The following is a 12,073-nucleotide window of genomic DNA, read 5'->3' as shown; positions in this document are numbered from 1 at the left end:
CCAATGAGTGAACTGAACACAGCCAGAGAGCACCTTCGGAGGAGGAGAAACAGTGGGTGTAGAACTGACCCAGCCAGAGTCAGCACCTTCAGGGGAGGAGAGGGAGGGGGGAACCAGTGAGTGTAGAACTGAACCCACCCAGAGTCAGCATCTTCAGGGGAGGAGATGGTGGGGAACCAGTGAGTGGCTGGGTCAGTTCTACACTCACTGGTTCCCCTCCCTCTCCTCCCCTGAAGGTGCTGACTCTGGCTGGGTCAGTTCTACAGAGTCAGCACCTTCAGGAGAGGAGAGGGAGGGGAACCAGTGAGTGTAGAACTGAACCCAGCCAGAGTCGGCACCTTTATACAGTCATGACGGCACAGAGCAGGCCATTCGGCCCATCAAGTCCATGCCGGCTCTCTGTACAGCAATCCATTCAGTCCCATTCCCCAGCTCTATCCCTGTAGCCTGCAAGTTTATTTCCCTCAAGTGCCTATCCAGTCTCCCCTTGAAAACATTAATTGTCTTCTCTTCCACTACGTCTGTCGGCAGCGAGTTCCAGGTCCTCACCACTTGCTGTGTTAAAAAAGCTTTTCCTCACATCCCCCTGTATCTCTTGCCCAAAACCTTAAATCTGTGTTCCCCCAGTCCTTGTACCATCAACTAGTGGGAACAGCCTTTACCCGTCTAGCCTATCCAAACCCGTCATAATCTTGTATACCTCTATCAAATCACCCCTCAACCTCCTTTTGCTCTAATGAAAACAAATCCAGCTGCTCCAACCTGTCCTTGTAGCTAAGATCCCCCATCCCCAGAACCATTCTAGTAAATCTCCTCTGCACCCTCTCAAGGGCCTTCACATCCTTCCTAAAGTGTGTTGACCAGAACTGGATGCAATACTCCAGTTGTGGCCTAACCAGCGCTTTATAAAAGTTGAGCATAGCTTCTCTACTTTTGTACTCAATACCTCTATTTATGAAGCCCACGATCCCATATGCTTTGCTAACCACTCTCTCAATATGTCCCGCCACCTTCAGGGACCTATGCACATTAACTCCCAGGTCCCTCCACACTCTTTAAAACTGTGCCATTAAGTGTATATTGCCTCTCCCTGTTCCTTCTGCCAAAATGCATCACCTCACACTTCTCTGTATTAAATTCCATCTACCACTTGTCTGCCCATTCTGCTAGCCTTTCTATGTCCTGTCCTTAAGCCAATTCCTTATCCAAGCTGCCACTGACCCACCTATTCCATGAGCCTCAATTTTGTTAACCAGCCTTCTATGTGGTACTTTGTCAGATGCCTTCCAAAAATCCATGTAAACAACATCCACTGCATTCCCTTCATCAATCCCCTCTGTTACTTCATCAAAAAATTCAATTAGATTAGTCAAACATGATCTTCCCTTTACAAACCCGTGTTGGCTTTCCTTAATTAGCTTAAACCTCTCCAAATGCCCGTTCATTTTTGTCCTTGATTATTGTTTCTCAAACTTTACCCACCACTGATGTTAAACTGACTGGCCTGTAGTTACTTGGATTTTCCTTACACCTTTTCTTGAACAATGGTGTCACATTTGCCACTTTCCAATCCTCAGGCACCTCCCCCACATCCAGGGAAGTTTGGAAAATTATGGCAAGCTCTTCTGCTATCTCCTTCCATAATTCCCTTAGCAACCAGGGATGCAAGCCATCTGGTATTTGATTCAAACTCTCCACACTTCGGATTTCTCACCATCTCTCTTGAAGGTGCTGGTAAAAGCAAAGCAGACAGTTAACATCCCGCAAAATTGTAAGAGAAGAGAAGCTGAGCCCCCCTTGTACAGTCCCAGGGTTGGAATCCCCATGTACAGTCCCAGGGTTAGAATCCCCATATACAGTCCCAGGGTTGGAATCCCCACATACTGTCCCCAGGGTTAGAGTCCCCATGTACAGTCCCAGGGTTGGAATCCCCATGTACGGTCCCAGGGCTGGAATCTCCATGTACAATCTTAGGTTTGGAATCCCCATGTACAGTCCCCAGGGTTGGAATCCCCATGTAAAGTCCCAGGGTTGGAATCCCCATGTACAGTCCCAGGGTTAGAATCCCCATGTACAGTCCCAGGTTTGGAATCCACATGTACAATCCCAGGGTTGGAGTCTCTACGTACAGTCCCAGGGTTGGAATCCCCATGTACAGTCAATTCAATTCAATTCAATTCAAATCGCTTTATTGGCATGACAAGTTACATCTTATGTTGCCAAAGCATTGAAAAACATTCATGTTTGTACACAAAAATACAGATCTATCCATACAGTGTATAAACAGATATATCCCTGAGTGTATAAATATACCTTCATATAATTTATATATACTCTTTTCTTATATTTAGTGGTTGTCCCTGTGTTTATGGCAAGCTGTAACTTAGTGTGCCGCTAGTGTTACACAATTTCTCTCTTCCCCTAGTAGGTATGGGAGTTTTTGGTCGTCATTCAAATTTCTGAATTCCGGGCATATTTTTGTGAATTTTGGGTAGAAATTTTCCCTTATGCCCTGATATTTTCTACAAGCTGTGAGGAAGTGCATCTCTGTCTCCACCACTCCCTGACTGCAGTGAGAGCATATCCTGCCCTCTCTTGGTAGTCGGGTTTGCCTGTGTCTACCTTTTTCGATCGCCAGGCTATGTTCACTAAGTCTGTACATTGTCAAGGTTGGAATCCCCATGTACAGTCCCAGGGTTAGAATCCCCATGTACAGTCCCAGGGTTGGAATCCCCATGTACTGTCCCAGGGTTAGAATCTCCATGTACAGTCCCAGGGTTGGAATCCCCATGTACAGTCCCAGGGTTGGAATCCCCATGTACAGTCCCAGGATTGGAATCCCCATGTACAGTCCCAGGGTTGGAATCCCCATGTACAGTCCCAGGGTTGGAATCACCATGTACAGTCCCAGGGTTGGAATCCCCATGTACAGTCCCAGGGTTGGAATCCCCATGTACAGTCCCAGGGTTGGAATCACCATGTACAGTCCCAGGGTTGGAATCCCCATGTACAGTCCCAGGGTTGGAATCCCCATGTACAGTCCCAGGGTTGGAATCCCCATGTACAGTCCCAGGGTTGGAATCCCCATGTACAGTCCCAGGGTGAAAATCCTCATGTACAGTCCCAAGGTTTGGAATCCCCATGTACAGTCCCAGGGTTGGAATCCCCATGTACTGTCCCAGGGTTGGAATCCCCATGTACAGTCCCAGGGTTGGAATCCCCATGTACAGTCCCAGGGTTAGAATCCCCATGTACAGTCCCAGGGTTGGAATCCCCAGACAAGAAACGCAACAACTTGCATTGACACAGCAGCGGGAGCAATTCAGAGCCGGTTAGCATCAGGGTGGGCGGTTGATGTGACACTCGGTCCCTGGACTCCTGTGTAGGACTTTCTTGTTGCATCAGTTTGAGCTGGAGTGGAGAGGGGGGAGAAGCTGCTGGGTTTAACCCCCAGTACTTCTGAGCCCAGTGGGACCCAACAATTTCCAATGTGGGACTGTGAAGGGAGGTGGATTCTAGGGGAGATTAAGTTGCTAAACTGACACTGTCCGTACAGTGTAAAAGATTATTATTTTAGGAACAAGTATTTCTGTAGAGGCTTTTAATCCATTTTATATATACAGATTTTTAAAATTCATTCGATGTGGGTGTCACTAGCAAGGCCAGCAGATAGTGCCAGTCCCCAGTTGCCCGTTGAGAAGGTGATGCTGGGCCTTCTTCTTGAACCTCTGCAGTCCGTGTGGTGAAGGTACTCTCAGATTGCTGTTAGGTGAGGAGTTCCAGGATTTTCACCCTGTGACAATGTAGGAATGGTGATATATGCCCAAGTCAGGATTGTGTGTGACTTGGAGGGGAACTGGGAGGTGATGGTGTTCCCATGCACCTGCTGCCCTTGTCCTTCTGGGTGGTGGAGGTTGTGTGTTTGGGAGGTGCTGTCAAAGTTCTAGTCGAGTTGCGGATGTATAAAGTCACTCTCCTTCACCCCTCCCCTCCCACCTCGCTCTCTCTCCTCCCAGAGTCTTGTGTAGGCCTAGACCGGGTGGCGGGTTCCCTTCCCTGAAGGACATTAGTGAACCAGATGGGTTTTTACGACAATCCGGCAGCCTTCATGGTCACTTTTTTCTAGTGCTGGCCCCACAAATTCCCAGATTCATTCAGCTCAATTTCACAACCTGCCTTTGTGTTTTTGTGGGTTCTCTCTCGCCCTCCTTTTTTCCTGTTATAAATTTGTTTTGCAGGGTGTTCGAAGGAGAGGATTTGCAGACGGGAAACTCAAACCAAACATCACTTCAAGATCTGACAGAGTTGCTCAATTCATCAGGACCTTTGAACATGGAAGCAGAAAGCACCATTCAGAGCGGGGAGAAACCGTACACGTGTTCTGTGTGTGGACGAGGCTTCAGCCGATGCTCTGGCCTGTCGAGACACAAGCGCAGTCACACCGAGGGGAGGCCATTCACCTGCACTGAGTGTGGGAAGGGATTCACTAATTCATCCCACCTGCTGCAGCACTGGCGAGTTCACACTGACGAGAGACATTTTAAATGTCAGGACTGCGGGAAGTGCTTTAAAGGTTCTGGGGAACTGATGCGCCATCAACGTGTTCACACTGATGAGAGACCGTTCAGGTGCACTCTCTGTGGGACTGGGTTCAGGCAATTTTCTAACCTCACTGTACACCAGCGCACTCACACTGGGGAGAGGCCGTTCACCTGCTCCGAGTGTGGGAAGGGATTCACTCGTTCTTCCAGCCTGTTGATACACCAGCGAGTTCACACTGGGGAGAGGCCGTTCTCCTGCTCCGTGTGTGGGAAAGGATTCACTCGTTCTTCCAGCCTGTTGATACACCAGCGAGTTCACACTAGGGAGAGGCCGTTCACCTGCTCCGTGTGTGGGAAGGGATTCACTCAGTCATTCAACCTGCTGACACACCAGCGAGTGCACACCGGGGAGAGGCCATTCACCTGCTCCGTGTGTGGGAAGGGATTCACTCAGTCATCCAACCTGGAGAAACACCAGCGAGTTCACAAGTGACTGCAGAGGTTGGATTCTGATGTTATTGCTTCTGTTAATCACATCCAGGACTGAACCATGTTTATTCTGACAGTTGGAGTTTGTTTCTGCTGATGTTAATAACCCCTGTAACTGTTTAGCATCACCTGGTTCGAGTTCAGAAAGGATAATCTGAGGGGGAGGATCGTACGGCGGGAACAGAACTACCATCTGGACACAGTCCTTCAGGGCCACACTGAACGGAAGGCACGGAACAGAAGGCTCATTTACAACTGTGTTTAGAGTCAGGAAGAACAACGGTGAATGCTGGAAACGTGCTGTCAAATCAGAGATTGGTGTCAAACTGCGATCTGTTCCTGACTGAAAGTGAAACGGCAGGGTTAAGTTTCCAGTCTAAAAATGACTGGTAATTATTCCACGAAGATTTAATATGTGTGTGTGACAGTCCTGAGTCTACCATTTTAAGGCAGGTGTTAGCTCATTTAAAATAAACCCGTTAAAAATTAATTGGTTAAACTCTGCATTAAAATAGCAGAGGGTGGAGTTCATAGGAGCCTGTTCACTGCTGGTACAATTATACAACATAAGAACATAAGAAATAGGAGCAGGAGTAGGCCATACGGCCCCTCGGGCCTGCTCCGCCATTCAATAGGATCATGGCTGATCTGAATCTAGACTCACGTCCACTTCCCTGCCCTCTCCCCGTAACCCCTAATTCCCTTATCTGCTAGGAAAATGTCTATCTCCATTTTAAATTTATTTAATGTTGCAGCTTCCACAGCTCTCTGGGGTAGCAAATTCCATAGATTTACTACCCTCTGAGTGAAGAAGTTTCTCCTCCTCTCAGTTTTGAAAGGGCAGCCCCTTATTCTAAGATTATGCCCCCTAGTTCTAGTCTCACCCATCAGTGGAAACATCCTCACCGCATCCACCCGATCAAGCCCCCTCACAATCTTATATGTTTCGATAAGATCGCCACTCATTCTTCTGAACTCCAATGAGTAGAGGCCCAACCTACTCAACTGAAGGCGAGCATGCAGGTGCAACAGGCGGTCAAGAAGGCAAACGGTATGCTGGCCTTCATAGCAAAAGGGTTAGAATACAGGAACAGGGATACCTTGCTGCAGCTGTACAGGGCACTGGTGAGACCACACCTCGAGTACTGTGTACAGTTTTGGTCGCCTCATCTGAGGAAGGATGTTCTTGCCATGGAGGGGGTGCAGCGGCGATTCACCAGGCTGATACCAGGAATGGCGGGAATGACCTATGAGGAGAGACTATGTAGTTTAGGGATGTACACACTGGAGTTTAGAAGATTGAGAGGGGACCTCATAGAAGTGTATAAAATTCTGACAGGTCTAGACAGACTGGATGCAGAAGGAATGTTTCCCTTGGCGGGTGAGAACAGAACTAGAGGACATAATTTAAGGATAAGGGCTAAACCATTTAGGACAGAGATGAGGGGGAATTTCTTCACTCAGAGAGTGGTGAACCTGTGGAACTCATTGCCACAGAGGGCAGTGTACGCCAGCTCATTAAATATATTTAAGAGGGAATTAGATATATTTCTACGGGCAAAAGGGGTTAAGGGTTACGGAGAGAAGGCGGGGACGGGATACTGAATTAAAGGATCAGCCATGATCTCATTAAATGGCGGAGCAGGCACGAAGGGCCGAATGGCCTACTCCTGCTCCTATCTTCTATGTATCTATGTATCTATGTAACCTTTCCTCATACGCCAACCCCCTCATCTCTGGAATCAACCGAGTGAACCTTCTCTGAACCGCCTCGAGAGCAAGTATATCTTTTCTTAAATATGGAAACCAAAACTGCACGCAGTATTCCAGTTGTGGCCTCACCAATACCCTGTATAACTGCAGCAAGACTTCCCTGTTTTTATACTCCATCCCCCTTGCAATAAAAGCCAAGATTCCATTGGCCTTCCTGATCACCTGCTGTACCTGCATACTAACTTTTTGTGTTTCATGCACCAGGACCCCCAGATCCCTTTGTACTGTAGCACTTTGCAGTTTCTCTCCATTTAGATAATAACTTGCTCTTTGATTTTTTCTGCCAAAGTGCATAACCTCACACTTTCCAACATTATATTGCATCTGCCAAATCTCTGCCCACTCACTGAGCCTGTCTATGCCCTTTTGCAGGTTTTTTATGTCCTCCTCACTCACTGCTTTCCCTCCCATCTTTGTATCGTCGGCAAACTTGGATATGTTGCACTCGGTCCCTTCCTCCAAATCGTTAATATGGACTGTAAAGAGTTGGGGTCCCAGCACTGACCCCTGCGGAACACCACTAGTTACTGATTGCCAGCCCGAGAACGAACCATTTATCCCAACTCTTGTTTTCTGTTAGATAGCCAATCTTCCACCCATGCCAGTATATTACCCCCAATCCTGTGATTTTTTATCTTGATCAGTAATCTTTTGTGTGGAACCTTGTCAAATGCCTTTTGGAAGTCCAAATACACTACATCCACTGGTTCCCCTTTATCCACCCTGTATGTTCCATCCTCAAAGAATTCGAGCAAATTTGTCAAACATGACTTCACCTTTGTAAAACCATGCTGACTCTGTCCTATTAAATTATGTTTATCCAAATGCTCTGTTACTGTTTCCTTAATAATGGACTCCAACATTTTGCCAACCACGGATGTTAGGCTAACTGGTCTATAGTTTCCAGCTTTTTGTCTACTTCCCTTCTTAAATAAGGGTGTTACATTAGCAGTTTTCCAATCTACCAGGACCTTTCCTGAGTCCAGGGAGTTCTGGAAAATGACCACCAATGCATCCACAATCCCTACCGCCACTTCTCTCAAGACCCTAGGATGTAGGCCATCAGGTCCGGGGGATTTATCCACCTTAAGTCCCATTATTTTACTGAGTACCATCTCCTTAGTGATTTTAATCGTGTTTAGCTCCTCCCCCCCTATTGCCCCCTGTTTGTCCAGTGTTGGGATATTTTTAGTGTCCTCTACTGTAAAGACTGATACAAAATATTTGTTCAGCGTCTTTGCCATCTCCATGTTCCCCACCACTAGTTTCCTGGTCCCATCCTCTAAGGGACCAACGTTCACTTTAGCCACCCTTTTTCTTTTTATATAGCTGTAGAAACTCTTGCTATCTGTTTTTATATTTTTTGCTAGTTTACTTTCATAATCTATCTTCCCTTTCTTAATTAATCTTTTAGTTATTGTTTGCTGGCTTTTAAATGCTTCCCAATCTTCTATCCTCCCACTAGATTTGGCTAATTTATATGCCCTTGTTTTCAGTCGAATACTATCCTTTATTACTTTACTAAGCCACGGATGGCTGTCTTTTCTTTTACTCCCCTTTTTCCTCAGTGGAATATATTTATCTTGAAAGATGTGAAATATCTCCTTGAATGTAGACCACTGCTCTTGTACCGTCTTACACTTTAATCTGTTTTCCCAGTCCACTTTAGTCAATTCTACTCTCATACCTTCATAGTCTCCTTTATTTAAGCTCAGTATGCTGGTTTGAGATCCAACTCTCTCACCCTCAAACTGAATTTGGAATTCAACCATATTATGGTCACTCATTCCAAGGGGATCCTTTACTAGGACATTTTTTATTAATCCTGTCTCATTACACAGGACCAGATCTAAGATTGCCTGTCCCCTGGTTGGTTCAGTTACATACTGCTCAAGGAACCCGTCCCTAATACACTCTATGAACTCTTCCTCAAGGCTGCCATGCCCAATTTGATTAGTCCAGTCAATATGAAAGTTAAAATCCCCCATGATTATAGCTGTTCCCTTATTACAAGCCCCAACTACTTCCTGATTTATACTCCGACCAACAGAGTTGCAACTGTTAGGAGGCCTATAGACTACGCCCACTAGTGACTTTTTCCCCTTATTATTCCTTATCTCCACCCAAACTGTTTCACTACCCTGATCCTTTGACCCAATATCATTTCTGACTATTGCAGTGATTCCATCCTTGATTAACATAGCAGCCCCACCTCCCTTTCCTTCCTGTCTGTCCTTCCTAATTGTCAAATACCCTTGCATGTTTAGTCCCCAGTCATGATTATCTTGCAGCCATGTTTCTGTAATGGCCACCAGATCATACCCATGTGTAGTTATTTGCACCGTCAACTTGTCAATTTTGTTACGAATGCTGCGTGCATTCAGATGAAGAAGTTTCAAATATATTTTCTGACAATTTATTCCTGCTTTTACCCCTTTTACTACTTTACCTTTATCATTATACATCCTGTCCCTTCCTGACACGCTCTGGTTTTTAATTCCCCCACTGCTACCTTGCTCTATTGCCTTCTCCGCTGTCATTTTTATTTTTCGCTCACCAATTAGTTTAAAGCCCTCTCTACAGCCCTAGTTATTCGATTCGCCAGGATTCTAGTCCCAGCACTGGCCAAGTGAAGTCTGTCCCAACGGAACAGCTCTCTCCTGTCCCAGTACTGATGCCAGTGTCCCAGGAAGCAAAACCCATTTCTCCCACACCAGTCTTTGAGCCACTCATTTAACTCTCTAATTTTATTTACCCTAGCCAAATTTGCACGTGGCTCAGGTAGTAATCCAGAGATTATTACCCTTGTGGTTCTGCTTTTTAATTTGGCCCCTAGCTGCTCAAGCTCCCTCAGCAGAACCTCCTTCCTTGTCCTATCTATGTCGTTGGTACCAACATGGACCACGACAACTGGATCCTCCCCCTCCCACTCCAAGTTTCTCTCCAGCCCAGAGGAGATGTCCTTAACCCTGGCACCGGGCAGGCAACACAGCCTTCGGGACTCTCGCTCTCGGCTGCAAAGAACTCTATCTATCCCCCTAACGATACTATCCCCTACCACTACAACATTTCTTTTAACTCCCCCCCACTTGAATGGCCCCCCGCTCCACGGTGCTGTGGCCAGGTTGCTCATCCTCCCCGCAGTCCCTGTTCCCATCCTCACAGGGAGTGAGAGCCTCAAACCTGTTGGACAAGAGCAAGGGCTGCGGCTCCTCCAACACTACCTCCTGGATGCCCGTACCTGCCTCACTTCTAGTCACACCATCCTGACCCTGGCCACGGACTACATCTGAATTAATTAATCTAATTGGTGTGACTACCTCCTGATACACAGAGTCCAGGTAACCCTCCCCCCTCCCTGATGTGTCTCAGTGTTTGAAGCTCGGACTCCAGCTCTTCAACACGGAGTCGGAATTCTTCGAGCAGCCAACACTTACTGCAAATGTGATCACCGTGAGCATCAATGGTGTCCACCAGCTCCCACATATTGCAGCAGCAACACATCACCTAATCTCCCATTTTATGTAATTAATTAAATTTATTAATATTATTTTTAAATACCCTCTGCCCCGATTGTAGATGATGAATATCACACCTTAGAAACTATAAACCACAGAGTTTAAGCTTAAAAAAGAGAAATACTTACCAACCAATCACTTACCCGCTTTCTGGTGACGTCACACTTGGATTACTTTTTACCTCTCTCCTTCCCTCCGAGTTCCGAGTTTGGAGACTGGTTGGCCTTACCTGGTCTCTGGGGACTTTTATAGCCCTGCTCTGCCGCTCGAGATTCCTGCCGACGCTGTGAGGCCTTACCTGGTCTCTGGGACTTTTATAGCCCCGCTCTGCCGCTCAGGATTCCCGCCAACGCTGTGAGGCCTTACCTGGTCTCTGGGACTTTTATAGCCCCGCTCTGCCGCTCAGGATTCCCGCCAACGCTGTGAGGCCTTACCTGGTCTCTGGGGCCTTTTATAGCCCTGCTCTGCCGCTCGAGATTCCTGCCGACGCTGTGAGGCCTTACCTGGTCTCTGGGGCCTTTTATAGCCCCGCTCTGCCGCTCGAGTTTCCCGCCGACGCTGTGAGGCCTTACCTGGTCTCTGGGGCCTATTATAGCCCCGCTCTGCCGCTCGAGATTCCCGCCGACATTTGATCTCCAGATAAAGAAGGACCTGCAGCGTGTTTCCAGGAATTCCCTGTTTTATTGATGTGTGTGTTAGTGTGTGTGTTAGTGTGTGTGTGTGTTAGACACCAGGATAACTAAAAATACACGAGCCGGAACATCCACGGAGTTACTCCAGGATCACTCCCGCTGAGGAACTCCACCACTGACCCTGCACCAATCATCACCCACTGGAGGTTTATATCAGGAGCTTGTGTGTGATGGTGAGGTGATCACTGGACAATAAAGTGCAGAGACTGGTGGGTGGCTGCTCATTATCCTCGGTGTGATTTAATCCCCTTTCCCACTGAATACTGCGGACAGACAGGCTCACCTTGGTAACGGGATGGTCTGAGTGACATCACTTTCTAAACAAGAACCCACAAGACAATGTGTTATCAATAAATGTTAAAGATTCAACGCTCGGAAGTTACATTTTAAATAAAAGGAAATAAAATGCTGAAAAATAATTGGTGAAGATAATTTATCTCTGTTGAATGCACTCGTACACATAAAGAATGATGTGTTTTGTTTACACACACACACATATAACAAACACTTTGTGTGAGGCTCTTTTCAGTTCTGTTTAACCCGATCTGTACTTGCTGTGGACTTTAGGACCCTGCGGCAGCCCATCCGGCGGGGCCCGCTGGGTCAGTATATAAAGAGACCGCGCGCTGTTCCTCCTCCCACTGCCTGGGGGAATGGGCCAGATATTTAAAGGGACAGGCACTCCCCTTTCTCTGCATATTTATATTTAAAGGGACAGACCCGTTTATCTTGTCGGCGGACTTCACTAACAGAGCTCCCATTAACAGTCGCTCCCTTCTGTACTGTGCAGTGATTGTAAACCTGTCTGTTTCAGTGACTTGAGCCTTTCTAAAATGTCTCACTATTTTTGACGATCCATTTGACTTGCTTGTTTAATATTGAAAGTCTTCCTCGGAGCCCTGCCAACATGTTTCCTTCAGCTACTTATCCAATTCCCTTTTGAAAGCCACAGTTGAATCTGCCTCCACCACCCTTTCAGGCAGTGAATTCCAGATCCTAACCACTTGCTGTGTAAAAAAGTTTTGCCTCATGTCACCTTTGGTTCGTCTGCCAATCACCT

At 46.9% G+C, this 12,073-nt stretch overlaps 1 pseudogene across 1 annotated transcript in view; it reads left to right on the top strand.

Annotated features, from left to right (window-relative positions):
- LOC147119900 (uncharacterized) overlaps positions 1-5,088 on the top strand; it is a 77,828-nt pseudogene extending 72,740 nt beyond the window's left edge. The window contains exon 5 of the transcript XR_015078096.1: positions 4,343-5,088. The product of XR_015078096.1 is annotated as an uncharacterized LOC147119900 (transcript). The remainder of the gene's footprint in view (positions 1-4,342) is intronic.
- Positions 5,089-12,073: the final 6,985 nt, after the last annotated feature.

The sequence above is a fragment of the Somniosus microcephalus genome, chromosome 4 (assembly GCF_052327205.1).
Source record: "Somniosus microcephalus isolate GS21.2 chromosome 4, FLI_Smic_1.0, whole genome shotgun sequence".
Classification (NCBI taxonomy): Eukaryota; Metazoa; Chordata; class Chondrichthyes; order Squaliformes; family Somniosidae; genus Somniosus; species Somniosus microcephalus.
Note: the sequence above shows the minus strand (reverse complement) of the source record. Positions and strands in the feature narration are given on the sequence as shown.